This window comes from Medicago truncatula, chromosome 2, assembly GCF_003473485.1.
Source record: "Medicago truncatula cultivar Jemalong A17 chromosome 2, MtrunA17r5.0-ANR, whole genome shotgun sequence".
In the NCBI taxonomy this organism is placed as follows: Eukaryota; Viridiplantae; Streptophyta; class Magnoliopsida; order Fabales; family Fabaceae; genus Medicago; species Medicago truncatula.
Window position 1 is genome coordinate 29,599,225 of NC_053043.1, and position 26,052 is coordinate 29,625,276.

Consider the following 26,052-nt stretch of genomic DNA (forward strand, 5'->3'; position numbering starts at 1 on the left):
AATCTAATAGTAATCAAGTCAGCGAAATAGGCTTGGTTGCTAGAGGAACATAAGAGAAACTGTCTTGAGAAATTAGGTCTAACATAACATTATAAGCTTATAGTTTTGGTTTGAGAAGGACTTGTTATTTAGATGAAACCAACGATCCCAAGGCTCCTTTTATTATATTAATTTTCAACCGTCTGAAAACCCCCAACTTGCAATTCTCTTCTCTTCTAATCATCTCTAAAGATTAATTAAATTGAACTACTCCCTGTCTGAACGATACTCTTTTCATACTACTTCGGTAAGACCGTGCACTTGCGGTTTTATCTCATCAGTAACTCGGTAATATCATCTGGAAAAACTTCAGGAAACTCTTGTACTACCGGCAAATCACTAGCTCCTTTCTCACCACTAACCTTCAATGATGCAAACATCATAAACACACAAGCTCACCATCTAAAGATTTCTTCACTTGCTCCGCGGTCAAGAACTTCCTATCTAATTCTGATACCGGCTTCGAAAAAGTTACACTCTTAGTCAAACAATTAATGCTAACCCCAAAAGCTAACAGCCAATCCATACCAAAAATCACATCCATATGCTTCAACGGAAGACAAACAAGATCGAACTCAAAATCAACATTAACAAAATTAACAGGACACTTAGCACACATAAAAGAAGTAGTCACCGAACCGCTAGCCGGGGTGTCAATAACCATTCCCCGCAATAGAGGAGTTACAACCAATTTCAAACGTTCAACACAACTAACCGAGATAAAACAATGAGTAGCACCAGTATCAATAATTGCAATCAAAGGAGTACTATTGATAAAACACATACCTCATATAAGATTATCCGGTTGCTCCACCTCCTCGACATTCAAAGCAAACACCTTTCCCACCGCCTTCTTCGGCTTGGTACACTTAGTACTAATATGACCCTTCTCTCCGCAATTGTAGCAAGTAATCTCCTTTGCAACACTCTTTCATTCATATCATTTGTGACCCGCTTTTCCACACTTGTGACAACTGATATCCTTCTTACAATCATTAGCATAATGACCCATATTTCCACACTTGAAACACCTGACGTCTGACAAATTCGGCTTAGAGCCCCCACCAGATTCTCTCTTCTTTCCTTTGTCCTTGTTGTAAGGTTTTCAAAGTAGTAATTAGACTTAGCTTTCCCAGCATCATCAAACATACGACATTTGTGCACCAAAGTATCAAAGTCTCGGATCTCCTGAACACACATGTACTGATAGATATCCGGCCTAAGCCCACTCTCAAAATTCACACACTTCGAGATCATAGCGTCCTCAACATTGAAGTAGGGACACCACATCATAGCCCAGGTCATAGCGTCCAGAATTCAACCTTGAACTTAGCCCAGGTCACCACATCACCTCCCAACTCAAGCCTTCCTTTGGCGTTAGTCCACCAGTGCTCTGCTTCCTCGGCTAGCATATGAGTCGCTAGTCTGACCTTCTGGTCATCTCCCGTAACCATAGCTCGGAAAATCCGCGCTATACCCTGCACCCAAGTCTGTGCTCCCTCTGGATCGAACCTCCCTTTGAAAGTCGGTGGATTGTTCCTCAAGAACCTATCGAGCCTCCTCTCTTCGGCCTCACCTTCATTCCTACGGTTAGCCACCGCATTCTCATACGACTGGGCCAAAACTTGCGCCATAGTCGCTAAAGCTTGCGCAATTGCCGCATCGTCCTTACCACCTGCCATCTCAGCACTACACAACCAACTCACCGATAAGAAAACAACACAACAAAGAAAATGTCGAAGGTACTATGCTACCATTCGAACACAACAGAGAAATACAATTACCATTAGTCTAGACACGACTGACCATGGCTCTGATACCAACTTGTAACACTCCTATTTCTATTAAAGCAAATAAACATGCGAATAATACATTTATTCAAGAAATAGAGGCTACGCCACATTCAAAATTCAAAAACCAATAGACATGTATATAAACCTCAACAGTTACAGCGAAATATAAACCAGAGTAATCCAAATATATACATATCATGAATCAATAATTTACATCACATAGATGCATCTCAAAAATCCCAAACAAACGGGTAATCTCCAAACATAACAGAATCCAAGAAAAATAAATTAATCTAGACCGACACAACAAGCCTAGATCAGAACCGACTCAACACCGATATCGGAGAAAGCTCCCGATATCCCCAAGCACAAACTCACGAAGCACTACTCCTGCACAATGTCTACCCATCCATACAGACAGGTAGGCGGTTAAAACAACTAGGGGTAAGTATTACATCATCATAATCCAAATAACAGTTATCAAGAATATTTCAATTAACATCATGCATTTGATCAATAATAATCACACATTAATACTTACATTACACCCCAATATCTCACATCAATAATCATCAATCACTTGAACAATTATCAAATCACAAATATTCATTCACAATCACCTATCACATTTGTCATGAACAATCATTAATCACATTTCATGAATAATCACCAATCACATATATCAATAAGACTCATGCCATGATATGCACCTAATGACACATATATGCATGTGGTACCAAATCTCCAAAGGGTCGTCACGCAAATCCAGATCTCAAAAGATCTCTGCCAAGTCGAAGCCCTATAACGAAATCAAACATCGTATCTAGATCTCAAAAGATCTCTGCCAGGCCGAAGCCCTATAACTTGATCTCAAAAGATCTCTGCCAGGCCGAAGCCCTAAAACTAGACCTCAAAAGATCTCTGCTAGGACGAAGCCCAATAATGAATAAATATCATTTGAACATGACTATGATGCATGGACATGTATAAGGACTCGATAATGCGACAACAATCCACAATTTCAACCTCAATATATAGGAGGACACCCAATTATATTGATTATCTCCACACATTGCATTATCAAGAAAACATGTCCACACACAATTAAATCATAGTATTCTTCAACACACATCAACATGATTATCAATAATCAACAATGTCATTCAACATCAACTATCACATATAGTTTCACCCATTCAACATTTCTTACATTCTAAGTAAGATTACATACATATCTCATGATAAATATCATATCCAAAATAATCATCCATTCATACATCTGCACTTAGTTATATAAACATAGCCACCACAATTCTTAAGACAATTGGTTCGAGAAACATTTCCGACTAAAACTATACCAAGTGGCCACCGGCCAACCTTGATGAACTCCAAGACAACGACATAGACAAGTTGAAAACCTTCAAACAATCTTAATCGAAAATATATTCTTGAAGTTAAGTCGTCTCTGGATCATTAACATCAACCCTAGCACAACTTAAGTTCATATGAAAATCCCGTTTTCACAACCTCTCACATTCCCACCCGAAATATCACTTTCTACTTGATTAAGATGTTTGACCACCCTTACAAGTATTACCTAAGTCTATATGAGTTGTAGGTTCAACTTGCAAGCTTTATTAGTTTATAAAGCATACATAAAATCAGAGTATGATTAATTGTGCATTTTTCTGAATTGTTGGATTGATTATGATGATCCGTGTTGACTGTGCTGTATGCTTTTATTTAATTAAATCATACATGTTGTTGAATTATGGAGTTGTAAGTCATATATACGTATATGCATTGTTAAGTTGTATGTAGATATACACAAGTGCAGTCAGTTGCATAAGCATATAAAGCGGGAGGGCTCTTGCCCTGGAACGCCTTGTCGTTCAAAGCGGGAGGACTCATGTCCTGGAACACTTTAATTGTTCAAAGCGGTGAGGGCTTATGCCCTGATGAATGCTTTAACCATTCAATATCCGGTGAGGGCTTCTGCCCTGTAAATTGGTACCAAATGCATTGTCGTATTGTCGCATTGTCGAGGAGTCGTAGCGGTGTTGTCGAGTTGTTGCATGAGTCTTTGTTGTTGGTTGTAAATACCATTGTTGTTGATGTGTTGATTATGAAATATACATTTATATTGAATAATTATTATTATGTTAGGGTGTTAGATTCAATTGATGAATTTATTCTTGTGAATCTCACCCCTTCTGCTTGAAAATGTTGCCCTTCCTATGGGTAACTTGCAGGTGATCCTGAGTAGTAGGTGGTGGCTCAATGTCTAGGGCTCTGATACGTACGGGATGTGATTATTTTATTTATTTTTCATTCCTATGTATCAATTTTTGGAACTTGCTGATGTAGCCCTTTATTGTTAATTGAACAATGTTGATGATTTTATGTTGTGGCCTTTGTGCTAGGATTTAATGTAGATGTTGAAGTTTAATGTTGAGAAATATTTCCGCTGCAAATCATTGTTGTTTATGAAGGATGTTTATTAAATAGTTTTATGTTCTATTTAAGAAAATTTGAAAAGTAGTTTGACATGCCCTTTTTGGGATATACTCAGAAAAATGCACAATTAATCATAATCATGCTCATACATCAAGCTCAATCAACATTATTCAAAACAGAACAAACAACCCAAACACTAGGCAACTCGCCTCGCGAGTACTTCTACTCGCTATGGCGAACACAAGAAACCGGGTTACTCGCCGTGGCGAACTCAAGGCGAACAAGAAAAAGGTGCTCTCGGGAGTTTTGACATTTTTCTCACTAAATCTTCATTTTTAAGCTCCCTATTCATTCTTTTAATCTAAAAATTGTCCCAGTCCTCTCTAAAATCATTTAGGCACTCAAAACTAACCAAAATACAGCTTATAACAACAATTCAAAAATCATGATCTCACAGGCACTTGCTCACCATGGCGAGTGGTTCTGCTCGCGAGGCGAGCCATGAAGTTGTTCACTCGCGAGGCGAGACTAGCTACTCGTCGGGGCGAGCGATGAATGTCAGCACGGGTATAATGCAGGTTTTTCCCAAAAAATCCCATTTTCCTCAAATTCACTCCCCAAATTGGTTTACAGATGTAGAACTAAGTACTGTATGCAACCAGAACCTATTTCTAACATCGAAACAACAATCTCTACACTCAATTCACCCAAAAACCCATTATCCCATCATAAACCCAAATTCCCAATTTCTAACAATAACCTGTTAAAATCAAAATCAGAATTCAATAACTATACTACTGAAGCAAACCTCACCCTTACCTTAATTCAGAAAGACAAATGCACAGCAGTTCAGGTTCACTTGGTTCTTCTCCCTTTTCTCCCAAAACTTGTTTTCACGTAAAACTGCTTCTGACTTCTCTTTTCCTAACTCCCCAAAATATAACTCCCCTTTATTTCATTTACTCCCCCTTAATTCTATTAATTTCTAATTAACTCCCCAACCTCCAAAATAATATTAATTCTCACATTATTCTAATTAATATTAATATAAACTATATAATAAAATAATACACACCACATAATCAACAAATATTATTTAAAACCATATAAAAGACTCTAAATAAATCAAAATAAATAAAATAACGACTAGGGCGTTACAACTCTCCCCAACTTAGATAATTTCGTCCTCGAAATATTTCCTCAAGCAAACAACTCTGGATAAGACTCCCGCATCTTACTCTCTGGCTCCCAAGTCAAACTTTCACTAGTTACTCCACCCCAAACAACCTTCACTAGAGGTATATCCTTGCCTCTCAACTTCTTCACCTCACGGTCTTCGATTCTCAACTGTAAGGTTGTCTCTAACCTGCACATCATCTCTCGGAATAACATGCGAAGGATCCGCTACATACTTCCGAAGTTGCGACACATGAAACACATCATGCAAATTCGAAAGATGTGGTGGCAAACCCACTCTGTATGCCACTGTTCCAACCCTCTCAGATATCTGATACGGACCAATGAACTTTGGAGTCAACTTCTTAGACTTCAATGCACGTCCTACACCCGTCATAGGAGTTACCAATAGTTCCTGTACCAATGATCTTGCCAGGTTGACTGCCACCAAACTTCACATTGCCTCCTTCTTTCATTGTAAGGGTGAGAAACATAGACTTCTCTCCTGTCATGTGCCTTGAGCAACCGCTGTCTAGGTACCATGATTTTTGCTTTACCTTTGCTCTTAGACATATCTGCAATATTGGCATTTTCAGATTTAGGTATCCATTGTTTTATGGGTCCTTTGGGGTTAGTTCTGGAGGTTTTACTCTTCACACCCTGTACTTTGTGCTATGAGTTTGACTGCTTCTGATTGTTCATTACCTTAGGCTTAGTACCTTTAGGTTTAGGTTCTGAGTTCTCAGTGGCATCAACTGCTTTCTTCTTCTGAACCCCAGACTTTAAGATGCCAGCTTCTGGTTTCATCAGATCCTGAGGAACAGGTTCTGATTTTTTCAGAAGCTTAATCTTTGGAATCTTTGATTTAGAAGTTGTCATTGCCTTAGGCTTAGAGTTCTTTGGCTTTGAATTAATCACAGCCTTAGAACTAGAAGCTTCTGGTTCTGACTGAGCAGCACTCTCAGATACAAAGGTGGTTTTCAAACATTTCTTAATACAATCACAGCAAGCTTTGAGACTGATTTCATTAGGTTTCCCTTCTGAAAAACCAATCCCTTTGCCATTGTTTCTATAAATGTTGTATATCATAGAAGCAACTTTGCTTCTATCAATACCAGATATAATGTATTCTTCAAGAGCAATTTCCTCTTTGCTTAAAGATCTTCCACTACACTTCTCTTGTAGCTTCTGACAAAGGTGCTTGAGTTTTTCTTCATAAGTTCTACAGATGAAGTCAAACCCTTTAAGCCCTTCTTTAGAAGCTTTCAGATCCAACAGAGTTGATGCTTGTTGCTTCATCAAAGCAACATATTTTTCTTTTAAATCTTTCAACTCATTGGTTCTGTATTCAAAGTGTGTAAGAAGTTCTTTAAGAGACTCAATTAATTCTTCTCTGGGAAATTTAGAATATACCTCATTTTCATCTTCAGAATCTGAATCAGTATCTGCTTCTGAAGTTAATGTAGCCACTAGTCCAACTGCTACTTTAGCATCTTCTTCAGAATCCTCCTTTTCAGAGTATTATTCACTATCTAAATCCTCCCATGTTGCCATTAAGCTCTTTTTAATCTGCTTCCTGAACTTTCTTGTATTGAAGCTAGATTTCTTTGGCTTATCCTTGGATTTTTCCTTCTGAAGATCAGGGCAATCCACAATGAAGTGAACATGCTTCTTGCAGTTGAAGCATCCCTTCTGATCTTCCTTCTTGAAGTTCTTGTAACCATTTTTCTTCATCAGAAACTTCCTATTTTTCTTCGCCAGATACTCCAGTTTGTTTGAGAGCATAGCCATCTTTTTAGTTGGGTCTTCATCAGAATCCCCATCAGGTGATTCTTCTTCAGATTCCACGACCTTTAAAACTTTTGATGACTTTCCTTTTGATGGTAGAGCAATGGATTTTCTTTTCTTGAAAGATTCATGTTCATTAAGACTTATCTCATGAACTTTGAGAGAGCTGACAAGATCCTCAACACTTAAGGTGTTTAAATCTCTAGCTTCCTCAATAGCAATCACCTTTGGTCTCCATCTAGTAGGTCGGCTTCTAAGTATCTTGCTCACATGTCCAGAAACTAGAGTCTGAAATCTTGATTACATTTGCTCAATACTTTCATCATCTTTCATTTTGAACAGTTCATACTGATGAACAAGCATAAGAGCCTTTGCTTCTCTGACTTTCTTACTTCCTTCATAGTTAGCACAGAGAGAAGCAAACATTGATCTAGCAGTAGATTTGTCACTCATCTTCATATAATCTGCTTTAGGTATAGCTTTGACAATTGCTCCTCTGATTATGTGATGCTTCTTGTAGAGTTTCTTCTGATTAGGAGTATGCTTTCTCCTATCAATGACAGCTCCTTCTTCATCAACGACCAAGTCACCAATACCATCTTCTAATATGTCCTATAGCTCTTCATCTAAACACTTGACATGACTATAGAAGTTGGTTTTCCACCAGGAAAATTCTTCAGGATCTCCATTAAACTTTGGAACTTCTCCATAGTTAGATTTCTTGTTGCTACCATAGTCATATGGAATAGCACTACTTCTCGTACTGGATTCAGGTTCTCCACTAGTACCAGACATGTTTTTCTCAGATCTTTCTCTATTACACTGTTAAGTGTTGGACAACAGACCAAGGCTCTAGATACCAATTGAAGGTGAGAAAAACACAAGAAGGGGGGCGGGGGGTTGAATTGTGTTGGCTTTTTCTTCTTTTTCTCCTAACTGAAAATGCAGATCAGAAGCAGATAGAGTTCTACTTCTAAAGAGATGATCATAACTAATTGCAGCGGATAAAAACAGAGAGAGAGAGAGAGAAGAAAGACACAAGAAATTTATGCAGGTTCCTTCCACAAACCAGAAGTCAGTCCTGTCCCCCTTCCACTTCCAAGGAGAGTTCACTATGTAATATCTGATTACAAATGCTCACTACTAAACTTAGCAAGAGACTTCAAATGCTCAAGCACAACTGCAAGAGACTTCCTATGCTCCTGAACACAATCAAGAGACTTCTATTGCTCAAGCACAACTGCAAGAGACTTCTGAATTCAAACAGAATTACAAAGAAAATTGTTTGAAGTTGAACACTTGATATACAATCAGTGGTGTTCACAATACAAATCAGATACAGACTCTAAGGACTCTAGAATTTCTAGGATATAAGCTTTGATAAGAAATTCTAAGTGAACTTTGAAGTGTAGAATAATTTCAACAGAGTTTTGGCTTAGCTAATGCTTCGTATTGTTCTTAAGAAACTCTGAGTCTTCACTCCTTTATATAGAGGTGTGAAAGAGACGTTGAATTGCCAGCTTATTCAAAATAGAGTTGTTTGAAGCTTTTGATAGATCACCAATGATCCTTTTCCTGATATGGTTGTTGTCCTATGAAGGATCAATTTCAAATGTGTTCAAATGTGAATAAACATTGTTGCAGGCAGAGTTGTTTTTCTTGTCTTGTAGCAGAGACAAAAACAGAGTAGCTGTTTTTCTTGTCTTGTCAACGCTCTTTGAAGAATAAGCATCCAATGCCCTTTAATCCTTTCAAAACAGTCGTTGCTATACTTTTCCAGTCTTCTGCAATCTTAGACGAGTTTGAATCCTTGAAATAGCTTTTGAAGCTTTAAGTTGCATCTCCTGATGAACTGCAGCTTCTGGTGATTCACAGCTTCTGATGAACTTGCTTCTGATGACATCATCACTTCAAGAGCACGTTGTCTTCAGGAGCACTTCGAACTTCAGAAGCAGTTTTCTTCAGACGCTTTAAGCTTCCCTTTTTGTTGATGTATTTGCTCTTTATTTGTTCTTCCAAGACCATTTCAAGATGCCAAATTTTTGTCTATAGTCTTGTATACTTGAACAAATATTAGCATATCCAATTGACAATTTTTAATACTTTGTTATCATTAAAACTCGTAAGGATTATTATTGCTAACACATTTTGTTCCAACAAAACTGTTATTAAGCCATAAATTTAAATACCACTATTTAAAGACTACTAATGTGTGTGTTCTATTTTATGTGGGACCCCTACACTCTATTTTTTTAATTCACACAACACTAGATCAAAGTTTAATTACTTGTGTTTAATCTTCCAACCTTCCAATTTCTTTCCATCTTCACACCAATGTTCCAACAGGTCAAATAAAAAAATGTTTGTTGGAACATTGTCCAAAAACAACGGTAATTACTATGGCTCTGTTTGGTAAAACTAGAGGATGACTGATGAGTTAGCTGATAGCTTATAGCTTATACTTGATGGCTCATAGCTGATAGCTTATAGCTAATGGCTTATAACTGATGACTAGTAGCTGATAAGCTACTTGAAGTGTTTGTTAAAATTAGCGGTTCAATTAGCTGATAGATGTAAAATTACATAAAAGGACATTTTTAATTCATAATAAAGTTTATATCAATTAATGTTTAAAGTATTTAAAAATTAAAAATTGTTAATTTAATATTATTATTAAATTAATTTTTAATTCCTAAATGTTAATTTATATTTATTTTCATTTGCCTAAAAAAATTAGATATAAAGTGTACAAAAATTTAAATGTAACAGTAAATAAAATATAGTTTGTGCAAATATATATATATATATATATATATATATATATATATATATATATATATATATATATATATATATATATAGTGAAGGTAAACGTAACGTTCTCATTTTTTATTGTTCGAGAAAATTATTGTCCTTGTTCTTATTCTCTACAATTATATATCACATAAAAATAATGTGTCATTTCGCAAAAAAAAAAAAGGTGATATTAAATATTGAAATAGTCTAAAAAAAAAAAACGGAAAATTGTAACGAAAAAAAACTTAAACATAACGGTAAAAAAAAAAATCTTTTTCTATTAAGAAAAAAAAGGATCTTTCATTCATAAAAAAAATAGCATTCATATTTAGAACATTTTAATTTATAATATAATAAATGATTAAGGGTAAAAAATGGAATTTAGTTAGAATAATAAGGGTAAAACTGGAATTAAAAGTGAGAAGCTATAAGCTATAAGCTCAAACGCTACTTAGAATAGCTTCTGAAAAATAGCTTATAAGCTCGTGAAATAAGCTATAAGCTCATGGTGAAAAAGTGTTACCAAACAGATCTTTTTTTGTCAAACGAGCTTAAGAGCTATAAGCTCTTTTTTGAGTGTTACCAAACAGACCCATATGCGTCTCCCTAAATTATGTATGCCTTCGGCGTTTGTATATGTTATGTGTAAGTGTAAGTACAAGTGTAATCAATTTTCAGAGAACTATGACACTAATTTATTTGTTTTTTAAACAATTAATTACGAATAATGAAAATATCTATTAAAAACTTAAATACTAAAGTCTAGCAAAATTTCATATTCATCCTTATTACTCCCTCCGTCTCAAATTGTATGATGTATTGGGCATTTCACACATATTAAAAAATGTAATTAATATTGTGTGGGAAAGAGATATTATGAGTTGTTTTACAAAACTGTCCTCAATAAATGATATGGGAAAGATAAATGAAGGAATTGAAAGAAGAGAGAGTAATAAATAGTTAAGGATATAATAGGAAAAATAACATTAATTTTTCATTGGTATTGTAAAGCGACATACAATTTGGGACAAATATTTTTTCTAAAATGACATACATTTTGGGACGGAGGGAGTATAACTTATCATCTCCTACATTTTACAATCGTCTAGCAAAACTTGAATAATGTTTTGCATATAAAATAAAATTTTATTTAATAGAAACACTACATTGATGTTTATATATTAAAAATAATTATGAATTTCTAATATTTTATCATATCCACATTCTCATATATGTATATAAAATTTGTTTTTGCAGATAGGGTAAAATATGGTATTGGTCCCGGCATATATGCCCAGTTTTGATTTTAAGTCCCTGATTTTTTTTTATTGTTTTTCGTCCCTGTAAAAAAGTTTATTTTTGGAAATAGTCCCTATCCCCAATTTTGTGATGATTTGTGACTTTTGTGCATGTGTCACATGATGACTGTGCTTACTTGCTTGGCATCCACGTGGCAAGACACTTATTTAAAAATCATTTTTAATAAAAACAGTATTATTTTTCATTAAACCACAAGGTCATACAACTCTTACTCATAAACATTAATTAAAAACCAATTAACACAGACAACCCACTAAACCCATACACAGAACAACCAACTAGACCAAACATAATCAACTAACATTCAACTAACATCAATTCTTAACAAACCAACCAAAGACAATCAAACTAATAACCATGATGAGTGTAATACAATTAACTTTCTTCTTCTCATCCTCGTATTACACCTTCCACTTTGGAATTTCATACAACTCGAATGCCTTCAGGATTTCATCAATGGTTTCACATTTTGTGCAAACTTGTTTTTGGTTTCCATCCGTCGTTGATCTAACCTCTATTGATGTGTCCATTGAAGGAGTAACTTCAATCATCGGTGTCACACCAGGTATGATATCATCGTCTCAGACGAGCAAATCACATGTTTCTATATTCTGTTCAACAAATACACAATCCACAACACACATATGCTCAAACAGGATACAAAACAAAATAAAAACATAATACATTATCAGATAAAAATGCTAAACTTACTTTGTTGTTCCAGTTGCGACACTTCCAAAAACTTCTTCCTTGATTCTGTAAAGTGTTAGCAATGTAAATCTTCATTGGCAAACAGCATCCACAAGTAGGTAACATAACCGGAAAATGTTCCAACCCGTTTGGTTGAGTTCGAACTGGCCTACGACTCTCTCCATTCCTTGAAATCGAATATGACTGTGAACCTCCACTACTACCCGAATAACCTTTGCTACTGCTCATTGTTGGTTGGCCGTTTTGAAATGCGAAGAAGATGGAAGGATGTGTGAAGATGACAGTGAACAAAGATGGAAGGATGATTGAAGAAGAACGACAAATTTTAATCGATTTATGCTTCTGAAATGGTTGGATAGAAGATTGAATATTAAAGATTGAAGGAAGCAAATTGGGGAAGATCGACGGAAGAAAGGGGGGAAATGAAGAACCCTAATGTTTTCCCCCTTTTGTATCTGTTTAATTATTTATTTTTAATTAAAAAATAATTATTGTTTTTCAAATTATCAAAAATAATATTGTTTTTATTAAAAATGATTTTTAAATAAGTGTCTTGCCACGTGGATGCCAGGTGGACAAGTAAGCATAGTCATCATGTGACACATATGCACAAAAGTGAAATCATTACAGAATTGGGGCCAGGGACCATTTCCAAAAACAAAATTTTTTAAAGGGACGAAAAACAATAAAAAAAATTGCAGGGACTAAAATCAAAACTGTGCATATTTGCAGGGACCAATACCATATTTTAGCCTTGCAGATATAAACAGTGGATTCACTGATATCACCAGCAAACTTAATGAACTTGGGAATTTTCCAATTCCTAGAAAGTTCAGTTTGTAAAACATATTCTGAAAGGGCATAAACAAAGTTTGGCCTATGTAAACCTATGTTAAGTCTATTTTGAGCCATGATGGTTTGAACCAGATTGACTATGTTACTATGTGCTTCCAAGTTTTGTTGTTGGACATTCCTAACAACTTCATCAACATTGTCATTTCTATTCACCAAAATCACCCCACATGTTCGACAATTTGTAATGGTCTAGGATTTTGGACTTGGGGAATCTGTTGATTACCAAGCTGAACAGGGGCAAAGAAATCTGCTAACCCAAACCAGTGATTCATCTGTTCTTGATGAACTATCTAATCACTATAAGGGTGAGTTACCTGGTTTTGAACCCAACTCAGAAAAAGCCTTTGAGACAGAACCTAATTCTATTGTCTTAGAAAGCCCACAACAACATCAACCTAACTCACAAATGGCTGCAAATACCTGCACTAACTTGATCATTCATCCTAATTTCAAGCCAGACTCTCCATTACAAACTTCTCTTGAGTCATCATCAACTGATCAATCTGATCAAGCTTAAGAAATTCAACCTCTTAGTGCAGCTCATTCCAAAGCTTCATTAGCTACTAAACTAAATAACTTAGCCAACAAACAAACCTTCATTCTTGAACCCATTCAACCTGAAAATCAACTAACATCTGTCTCAGCCTCTGTCAGCAATACATGTGTTGAATCAGGAACATCTCATCAGACATGTTGGACCATATTCAGTTCAATGGACTCTGATGATGAAATACCTGATGTTTATACTGACAATAACCTCAATATTTCATCTCAACAAACAATTGAAATACCTTCTTCATCAACTAGTCAGCCTATTATAGACCAAGCTTTTTCACCTGCACCTCTAACCACAAATGTCTCACCCCTCCTACCCTTGTACTAGATTATATTATATTGAAAGAGGTATGTGAGAGCATATTTGCGGATCTGAACATGCTGGTGAAGGCTAGAAAGGATCCCATTCGCACAGAGAAATATGAAGATAAGTGGACTGCTTTTAGAGAAAGAGTAGACACAGTTATATTATGAGAAAAATGATGAAGATAATGAATAAACAGGCCCAACCATATATTGCAAACACTTTAACTTGTTTTCAAATCATTTCTTATGTCTCTTGTGTTTAGCTTTTGATATTTGTTTCTCTACATTATTGCTCTGATACATTGTTATGTTGCTTCTGACAATTTAATGTTTGGTTATTATGTGTTGCTTTTAACCATACTCTGATATGCTTTTAGAATTATCTCATGTTTTTCTCATCTCTCTTAGTCTTTAATTTATTTCGAGATTATTCTGAGTGATTTTTTTTTAAGATTTCAATAAGAATTTAATTAACATGGATAGAACTCAGGGGGAACTTACAAAACTCACCTTAAGAACTATCAGACTCAGGGGGAGCTTACAAACCTCAGACTCTAAAAGTCAACTTGTTAATTAGATTAACAACAATTGAACATTTTAATACTAGTGTTTCTCATCATCAAAAAGGGGGAGATTGTTGGAACATAATGTGTTTAATAATACCACTTTGAGTTTTGATGATAACAAGGTATTAAAAATGTCAATTGAATATGTTAATATTTCTTCAAGTGTACAGGACCATAGATAAAAATTTAAATGTCTTTGAATCAAGTATAGGCGCTCTGGAATAACAAATAAGAGCAACGTAATTTACAAAAAGGAAGCTTGTGTTGCAAGATAGCGTCTGAAGAAAATAAAGTCTGAAGAAAAGAGCGTCTGAAGATCAACATAAGCTTTCTACCAAAAGCTGACGTCATCAGAAGCTGAAGACTAGAAGATGAAGTTAGTTAAATGATGTTATTCTAATGCATATGATTGTAGAAGGAATGGAAGCTTGGAGCAACGACTATTTTAGAGGAATTAGAAGGCATTGGATGGTTATCCAATGAAGAGCGTAGGAAAAGGACATAGTATAAGTGTACAACCACTACCTCCACTATTCCACTCCTTGTGTCTACAATAGTATAGGCTCTGGAATAACAAATAAGAGCAACGTAATTTACAAAAAGGAAGCTTGTGTTGCAAGATAACGTCTGAAGAAAATAAAGTCTGAAGAAAAGAGCGTCTGAAGATCAACATAAGCTTTCTACCAAAAGCTGACGTCATCAGAAGCTGAAGACTAGAAGATGAAGTTAGTTAAATGATGTTATTCTAATGCATATGATTGTAGAAGGAATGGAAGCCTGGAGCAACGACTATTTTAGAGGAATTAGAAGGCATTGGATGGTTATCCAATGAAGAGCGTAGAAAAAGGACATAGTATAAGTGTACAACCACTACCTCCATTATTCCACTCCTTTTGTCTACAATAGTACAAGACAACAACTGTGACTACGCTGGAAATTCTCTATACATGGAATGGATTTGAAATTGTTCCTTCCTAGGACAATAACTAAATCAAGCAAGAGATCATTAGTGATTATCAAGCTTCAACAACGACCTTTTTGATGTGTTGGCAATCAAAAACGTCTCTTTCACACCTCTATATAAAGGAGTGAAGACTTGAAGATTGTAAGAGACTCACAACAATTTTACAAGTGCTAAAACTATGCTGAAATTTTTTCACATCAAAGTTCACTTAGAATATCTTAACAATTTTCATATCTTAGAAATTCTAGAGTCTTAGGAGTCTTATCTGATTTGTATTTGTGAACACCACTGATTGTATGTCAAATGTTCAACCTCAAACATTTTCTTTGTAATTCTGTTTGATTAGAAGTCTCTTGCTTTTGTGGTTGAGCATAGGAAGTATCTTGCATTTGTGCTTGAGCATAGGAAACCTCTTGCTTTTGTGCTTGACTAGTTTGAAGTCTTTTTCTTTTGTGCTTGAGAAATTGTAATCAAATATTGATTTTAGTGAACTCTCCTTGGAAATGCAAGAGGGACATGACTACTTCCGAATTGTGGAAGAAACCTGTATAATTGATTTGTGTCTTTCTTCTTTCTCTTTTACTTATCCGCTGCATTTAGACTCTAAACATTGCATCAGACTCTGAACTCTATCAGATTCTGATCAGTAAATTCAGAGAAGACGAAAAAGAAAACACAGTTCAACCAACCCTTCTTGTGTTTTTCTCACCTTCAAAATTCTCAAATCATGTTGGTAAGACAACACCGGCCTATTCAAATATTAGTTTGTCAAATTGTAAAAACAATAACTTTTTTAATGAAAGTTATGTAGTTTTATGAAACTTTTACATATTTTAATTTTTACAACTCTTCTTTATGTTTTTACAATTCTTTAGATTGAAAATAATTAAATCGTAGGAAAGTTTATCTTCTTTTGATGAACAACTCTTTTTTGATTTTGTTTTGACAAGAAGAAACTTATTGCATTTCATTCATAATAATAGTAGAGATACAAGATGGAACCCTAATATGAATATGGAAACTAGCATGACATAAAGCCACTCGAGCAAAGCTATGAGAGACTTCGTTGGCTTGTCTTCCAATAAACCTAACATCAGAGGTTATTAAATCAGAAGCTAATAGGCGTCTACAGTCATTTATTACTACGCTAAAATTAGAGACACGATTTTTTACTGCCATAAAGACTATCTACCACAATTTTGGAATCAATATCAAAGTCCAACGTACCTAGCTACAAATCGCGAACCCAGTACATGGCAGATAATAAACCTAAAGGCTCACCCGAATCCATATCAACGAGCGGAGACATCCATTCAGTCTTGGCTAAAACATAATGACCTTTATCATCTCGAATGCACACACCAATGCCAACCCGATTCCGAGCTTGAGAAAAGGACGCATCAACATTACATTTAAATCTGCCGGGACTTGGTTTAATCCACTTCAAGTCGTTCGGGGTCGCGGGATGCTGAGGAATAGGATGACAAATAAATTGAGCATTCCTTCAACTAGTAAGAAGAGATTATGCACGAGCACAAATAGCTTGAGCTGTTTTAGTAACATTGTTCCATACTTTATTGTTTCGATGCTTCCATATACTCCAAAGGGTCACACTGAAAACTTGTTTTTGCTGCTGGTCCAGGTATTGTAAGATAGCAAACACATTGGTTAGAAAGCTTGCATCAATATAAAAAACAACCATCAAAAGACTCCATAATCCACTCCACTTCCAACAATTCTTGCTTTTATCACACATAAAGAACAAATGGCTACTATCCTCACCAAAATCATCACACACTGCACACCTATCAGTACACTGAACTCCTTTTGATTATAATCGGATTCTTGTGGGAAAACAATTACGACAAGCTCTCCATAGAAAATTCTTGATCTTCGGGGGCAATTTTAAACTCCAAATACAATTTCAGTTACCCCGCACACGGCGTAACACCCCGTTATCCCAAAACAATTAAATAACAAATAAACATCAGAGTATATCCCAAACGGGCATGTCACACTACTTTTCAAATTTTCTTAAATAGAACATAAAACTATTTAATAAACATCCTTCATAAACAACAATGATTTGCAGCGGAAATATTTCTCAACATTAAACTTCAACATCAACATTAAATCCTGGCACAAAGGCCACAACATAAAATCATCAACATTGTTCAATTAACAATAAAGGGCTACATCAGCAAGTTCCAAAAATTGATACATAGGAATGAAAAATAAATAAAATAATCCCATCCCGTACGTATCAGAGCCCTAGACATTGAGCCACCACCTACTACTCAGGATCACCTACAAGTTACCCATAGGAAGGGCAACACTTTCAAGCAGAAGGGGTGAGATTCACAAGAATAAATATAGATAATAAATTCATCAATTGAATCTAACACCCTAACATAATAATAATTATTCAATATAAATGTATATTTCATAATCAACACATCAACAACAATGGTATTTACAACCAACAACAAAGACTCATGCAACAACTCGACAACACCGCTACGACTCCTCGACAATACGACAATGCATGTGGTACCAATTTACAGGGCAGAAGCCCTCACCGGATATTGAATGGTTAAAGCATTCATCAGGGCATAAGCCCTCACCGCTTTGAACAATTAAAGTGTTCCAGGAATTGAGTCCTCCCGCTTTGAACGACAAGGCGTTCCAGGGCAAGAGCCCTCCCGCTTTATATGCTTATGCAACTGACTCCACTTGTGTATATCTACATACAACTTAACAATGCATATACGTATATATGACTTACAACGCCATAATTCAACAACATATATGATTTAATTAAATAAAAGCATACATCACAGATCATCATAATCAATCCAACAATTCAGAAAAATGCACAATTAATCATAATCATGCTCATACATCAAGCTCAATCAACATTATTCAAAACAGAACAAACAACCCAAACACTAGGCAACTCGCCTCGCGAGTACTTCTACTCGCTATGGCGAACACAAGAAACGGGGTTACTCGCCGTGGCGAACTCAAGTCGAACAAGAAAAAGGTGCTCTCGGGAGTTTTGACATTTTTCTCACTAAATCTTCATTTTTAAGCTCCCTATTCATTCTTTTAATCTAAAAATTGTCCCAGTCCTCTCTAAAATCATTTAGGCACTCAAAACTAACCAAAATACAGCTTATAACAACAATTCAAAAATCATGATCTCACAGGCACTTGCTCACCATGGCGAGTGGTTCTGCTCGCGAGGTGAGCCATGAAGTTGTTCACTCGCGAGGCGAGACTAGCTACTCGCGGGGGCGAGCGATGAATGTCAGCACGGGCATAATGCAGGTTTTTCCCAAAAATCCCATTTTCCTCAAATTCACTCCCCAAATTGGTTTACAGATGTAGAACTAAGTACTGTATGCAACCAGAACCTATTTCTAACATCGAAACAGCAATCTCTACACTCAATTCACCCAAAAACCCATTATCCCATCATAAACCCAAATTCCCAATTTCTAACAATAACTTGTTAAAATCAAAATCAGAATTCAATAACTATACTACTGAAGCAAACCTCACCCTTACCTTAATTCAGATAGACAAATGCACAGCAGTTCAGGTTCACTTGGTTCTTCTCCCTTTTCTCCCAAAACTTGTTTTCACGTAAAACTACTTCTGACTTCTCTTTTCCTAACTCCCCAAAATATAACTCACCTTTATTTCATTTACTCCCCCTTAATTCTATTAATTTCTAATTAACTCCACAACCTCCAAAATAATATTAATTCTCACATTATTCTAATTAATATTAATATAAACTATATAATAAAATAATACACACCACATAATCAACAAATATTATTTAAAACCATATAAAAGACTCTAAATAAATCAAAATAAATAAAATAATAACTAGGGCGTTACACACGGTGTTGTACAACTGCCACATCATGATTCAGAATATCCTTGTAAGCGCTTTTATGAGTTACCGAAGGGAATAACAGAGTATTAAAAATATTTCTAGCAGTATCATTATCAAAAAAAGCATTAATTAGCTCCATATTCCATTGTTTTTGCGGTGTAACCAACAAGTCAGAAACAGTGATAGATGGCCACTCCAAATGATGATGAGTAGACAGTTAAATTCGTGCATCATTATTGGGCCATGGCTGATCCCAAACTGGAATATGTTCTCTTGTGCCTATACTCCACTGAAAACCACGACGAATCACATCTTTGGCACTCCATATGCAACGCCAAACATAACTAGGATTATGGCCTATGCTAGCTCCAAAATAGTCACTTCAAGGAAAATATTTAGCTTTGAGTAAACGAGGGATTAGAGATTCTGGAGAAGAAACCAACTTCCAAGCCTGCTTTCCAACCATAGCCATATTGAAAGCCTTAAGGCCCTTAAAACCGATACCTCCAAACACCTTAGGAACTGAAAGGCGTTCCCAAGATAGCCAGTGCAATCCTCGACAATTCGCTGAATTATGACCCCACCAGAAGGAGTTTAACATTTTCTCTATCTCATTGATGAGGGATCTCGGAAGAAGGAAAACACTCATCACATAGGAAGGGATAGATTGCAACACATACTTAATGAGAACCTCCCTTCTACACTGCGAGAGACATCTACTACTCCAGAAGTTGATTTTATTCCATATACGATCCTTAATAAATTTAAAAGTTGCATGTTTACTACGTCTAATCATAGATGGAAGCCCAAGATATTTACCTGTTCCCAACACTTGACGAACACCGAGAGTAGTAGCAATGAGATTCTTCAAATCATCTGGAGTATTGCGACTACAAAATAATTCTGACTTCTCGAGATTAATGGCCTGCCCCGAGGCTTCTTCATAAGTAGCCAAAATATTCTTCATACAAACAGTCTCACGTTCACAAGCTCTAAAGAAAAGAAAGCAATCGTCTGCAAAGAGAAGATAAGAAATAATTGGTGCATCTGTGCATATCATAGCACCTCTAATGTCATTACGACGTTCAACTTCACGAATAAGAGAGGAAAGACCTTCATCACAAATGATGAACAAATAAGGTGAAAGGGGGTCCCCCTGACGAAGGCCGCACCCTAGTAAAATAGGACCCACCAATGCTCCATTAACCAAGACCGAGTAATTAACCGTCTCAACACAAAACATAATCCAGCTAACCCATTGAGACGAGAAACCCATTTGAATCATGATATCTCGCAGATAATCCCAATCTAGTCTATCATAAGCTTTACTAATATCTAACTTCAGTGCAACATCCCCACTCTTTCCTTTAAACTTTGCCTTCATATAGTGAACAATTTCAATAGCCACCATGGAATTGTCTAAAATGGATCGACCTGGGACAAAAGCTTACTGATTAATAGAAACACATTTATCAAGCACCTGTTTGAGCCTATTAGCAAGAACCTTGGCTACAATTTTATACACAACATTACAGAGAGCAATAGGTCGCCAATCTTTCATGGAAGTCTGTGAATCACCTTTTGGAATAAGTGTAATATTAGTAGAATTGACATGTGGTGGGAAAGCACCACTTGCTAGCTAATGACAACCTGCCTGATAAACTTCATGACCACAAGTGTCCCAAAAATGTTGACAGAAACCTTGATTAAAACCATCCAGCCCTGGACATTTATCTGCTTGCATGGAGAAAGCTTCTTGTTTGAACTCCTCTAGGGTGAAAGCCGTATTTAACATATCGTTATCATCCCCGGTGATTGTACTTGGAACCAAATTAATGACACTTGCACGAGAATTCAGTGGTTTTTGAAAGAGATGCACTAAATAATCACGCGCAATATGCTTTAGACCATCTTCAGACCAACATTCAAAACCATTCTCATCTTCAAGATGCACAATTCTATTTAGCTTACTTCTAGTGCTGGCTGCCGCATGGAAAAAATTCATATTAAGATCCCCCTCACGGTACCAAAATGTCTTAGCACGCTGTTTCCAAAAAATATCATCTTTGATTAATAATTTATCCAACTTGTGCCTTAACATGTTGAAATAACTCACATTAGAAGCATCCACATGCGAACAGACAACTTCAAGCTTACGTTGAATCTTACGGATCTCATGTCTAGTGTTTTGATTAGCATTCATGCTCCATTTAGAGAGGTCCACAACACATTGTTTGAGTTTATTCACAAGTGGACGAGCACCATAACCTTGCCATCTTTGAGATACAAAAGGTCCAAATTCGGGTTCAACAAGCCACCCATTCTCAAAGCGAAAGCGACGTATACCACAGAGGGTAGTGATCGGTGTAACGCCCGTTTCGAATTATTTAATTATTTAATTGAGTCTAGAAGTAATTTAGATGAGTTTATATTATATTTATATGATATATGTGTGATTTAAGAGGTTTATATGATTGAGATGGTTTTATATGATTTTATGAGGAGTTGTGACTTATTTTATTGTTTAATAAAATAAGATTTGAAAATAAAATAAATATTGAGTTTCGGGGTGGTTTTGAGATTTTAGAGAGTTTTGGGGGAGAAAGAGAAATAAGATAAGATAGTTGGAGGAGATATAAATAGGGAAACCTAGTTTAGAAAAACATAACGTACGTACGATCGATTTTGGAGAAAAGGGAGAAAAGCCAAGAGAAGAGCAAAAGACCTAGGAAGCTACGATTTTCATCTTATAAGGTAAGGGTGCGACTAACTTTGCAATTCTATTAAGTCTGTGATTCAATGGTTAGGTTTAACTTGAGGTAGGATGAATTTAAGAGGAATCGAAAATTAGGTCAAATTGGTAGAATTGATGATTAAACGGTGAAAAATTGTTAGATTGATGTACAAATTGTTCCTAGACCTTAGATAATGATTATGATGAATTTTGGAATCGAAGTTAGGCTTAAAACCATGAGAGTTAGTGATTTTTATGAAAAACTGCACTTCTGCCCGTAGTGACATTCATCGCTCGCCTCCCGAGCTATGATCCTCACCACGACGAGTGATGAACTTCATCGCTCGCCTCGCGAGCAACCTTTCCCCGCCTTGCAAGTTGCATGTCGCAGCTCGCCATAGCGAGCAGATGAACTCGCCTAGCGAGCTTGACCAGAGAGCATGCAAGATTTTATGATTTTGACTTTTGAGTTGATCCTTAGATGCTTTTGAGTGCCTGAACATGTCTAATAATGATTAGGAAAGAATGTAGGATGAGATTGAACCTGGAAAGATTGTAGAATGAAACTTGTGGGATTCTGACCTGAACTCGCCACGGCGAGCAGAGGCTCTCGCCTCGCGAGTGACCCAGAAACTGAGTGTCTTGTTAGGTTTTGCGACCTTGTTGCACGAGTTGTTGAGAGTTGAACCTTGGGGTAGTATTAAGACTTAATGATGATGTTAATTATAATCTGTGAAGCTGTTTAAGATGTGTTGATGTAGATTATGTTGTGATATAATGTTATGTGCATTACTTGAAGTATAATTGAATATTTAAGATGATGTTGACTTGCAATTGATATTATTATGTCATGCTGTTTTTGTATATTGCCTATGTTGCTGTTGTTATTTAACTAAGCTGCATGAGTCGGTCTAAGTTGATGAAGATGATGATGTTCCAAATTATTGGATTATATAAGAGGTTGTCGAATTAAGATGTCTAAGAGGTCGAGTCCATGCATTAGCATTTCATTGTTGGGGGCTTGATGCCCTGGAGCTTTGTACTCAACACGTTGGAGCTTTAGCTCAATTAGCGAAGGGGGCTTGATGCCTTGGAAGTATATTAATACTCAAATAGCGATGGGGGCTTGATGCCCTGTATTGCTACCACATGCATATAAGAGGTCTAAGTTGCAGAGTTGCATTTGTTGAGTCGAAGATGATAAGTTGTGAAGTTGTGATTACTTATATGAATTGTTAACGAAGTGATTTATGATATATTATTATTTATGATGAATAATAAGATGTTTTTATGCTGTTAAATATAATTGTTGGAAAAGATGTCTAGTGCGATTGAACACTGTTCACTTACCACCTTCAGCTTAGCTTTCTTCAACCTAAGGTAACCTTTCTTGCAGCCACCGTCATCTATTTTCTCTTGCCGATCACCATGAAATCAACAATCAACCCTTGGAAATGTCTTATTGATGCTCCGATTACTTCAGATCATGCAAAAACCATCTTTGATAACCCTAACCCTAAACCTCAAAACAGCACCGCCAATGAAACCACCACCTCCCCTACCATCATACCTTTGAAATCCCTCACAAACGCTGAAATTACTGATAACTCCAAAACAAAACCAGCCAACATGATTCACAAGCAACCTAAAACGTTCGCCCAAGCTGTTCAAATCTTTGCGATATACCATCCCCCAAGCTCCCTCAAGCGGTCCTAAAAGGAGATAATTACTCTATTTCCATTCCAGAGGAGGAGTATCTTGTGGGATTAGAGACATGCAAAAATAATCTGCAGGCAAGGATAATTTGGCCAAAAGGGTCAACCCCTTTCACTGCTGTAGCCTTGCGTGCCAAACTTGCTAGCTTATGGAAGGATCTCAGCAGATGGGGAATCTCCTCTTTAGGTAAAGGTTTTTATGAGCTTACTTTTACTTGCCTTGAAGATGTTAAACGTGTAAGATTACTTCCTTCTTGGAACCTTAACCCTGGTATTATGAAACTTTTCACTTGGTCAAAAGACTTTAACCCTAATTTAATCAACAGCACTTCTGCACAAGTCTGGGTTAGAATCTATGGATTACCACAGGAATATTGGAGACCAAGAATTATGTTTGCCATTGCCAGTAGTGTAGGCACTCCAATTTGTACCGACACTGCTTCTGCTAAACCTATGACAGAGAGAACCTTTGGTCAGTTTGCTAGGGTCCTTGTCGATATGGATGTCACACAAATGTTAAGGTATAAGGTTCTTGTGGAAAGGAAGGATTATGCCTTCTTTGTTGAGCTTGATTATGAAAACATTCTAGATTTTTGTAATCATTGTATGAAGATAGGTCACCATGTTGATAACTGTTAGAATCTGATAGCAGTTAATGCTAAGGAAACTGAAGAATTTCCTAAAAGAAACACTGACGTGTCTAAGAAAGAAGATTGGCAAAGAAAAACAACTGATCCAAAACAGGGTAAAGTTTCTACTGACCCTATCATTGTTGAATCTGTTATGAGGGAGGAGGATATTGTGGAGATTGTGAAAATTACCAAAAACTTAGCAAGTGATAAAGCTGGTCCTAGTGGAACAAAAGATAAGATGGACTTGGTGCAGCACAATCCATTTGATGCCCTATTGAGTAAGGAGGCCGATGTAGACCCTCACAAGCAAGCTCGAAGGGAGTCAGACATGATGTTAGAAAGAGAGGTTAACAATGATTTAGCTGGCCAATCATGTAATAATGAAGATGACACTAGTACTCAAGACTCAGAGTTTGTTGATGCTACACAACAAATAAACAGAAGTGATGACAATAACAGCATGGAGAATGAAGAAAGTGATGATGCTAATGAGGTTAATGATAAGAACACCACAAAAATAGCAGCTGCTGATGTAGAGAAACCAAACAGAAAATTCCTTAATCAATCATGGGCAAATATGCAACAAAATGAGGAAGCAAAGATGAGACTCCTCATGCAACTAAAGATTGACCATCCTCAACCTAATGAAGTACCTACATGTAGTGATGGCTTCCAATTAGTGACTGGCTCAAAGAGAAAGAATTCAAAGAAGGAAAAAACCACTGTCAGAAGCAGTTATAGTACAAGAGCTACGGCTGTCAACCCAAAACCTTTTAGATGAAGGTACTTTATTGGAACATAAGGGGTTTAGCTAATTCCCCATCAAGGTTAGCTTTAAAAAGGCTCATTTTATTACACAAACCTGATTTAATATTTATCTCTGAACCATGGATACCTTATGTAAATTTCCCTCAAACTTGGTTCCAAAGATTAGGATTTAAGCTTTTTTCCTTCAATGAAAGAGGAAATCTTAAGCCTAATCTTTGGTGTTTTTGTGCAACTGACCTTAACCCTCATGTTATTGATAAGGATGCTCAACAAGTCACTTTCAACCTTCTTGTAAATAGCAATCTCCTTTGCTTCACAGCTGTCTATGCTTCTACTAGTAATTTAACTAGAAGAGATCTCTGGTCCAAACTCAATAACCTTCAAACTACTTACAATGCTCCCTGGACTTTCATAGGTGACTTTCATTCTATAATGGGTGCCCATGAACATTGTGGTTCCCTTAATCCTGCCAGATCTCCAATCAATGATTTCATCCTTTGGACTGATACCTTTGACCTTACTCATTTACCAACTAGAGGAGCCACTTTCACCTGGGACAATAGAAGATCGGGGAGAAGACACATCAAGAGAAGATTAAACAGAACAATAGTGAACTCTAATATGCTTGATCTCTGCTCCAATATCTCTTGTTCCACCTTAACCAAAACCTCATCTGATCACTACCCCATACTTTTAGACTTCAAAACAGACTCCATCAGATTTGCCTCCTCCTTCAAATTCCTCAAGATGTGGACTCTCCACAATGATTGTAAACAACTTTTTTCTGATACTTGGAAGATCAATGTTGTTGGTTGTCCAATGTATGTGCTCAGTGCTAAGCTCAAAATTTTGAAAGGAAAGTTAAAGTTATGGAATAAAGATGTCTTTGGAAACATTCATGAATATGTAGCTGCTGCTGAAACCAAATTATCTGACATTCAAACCAAAATTAACCTCCTTGGCCATTCTG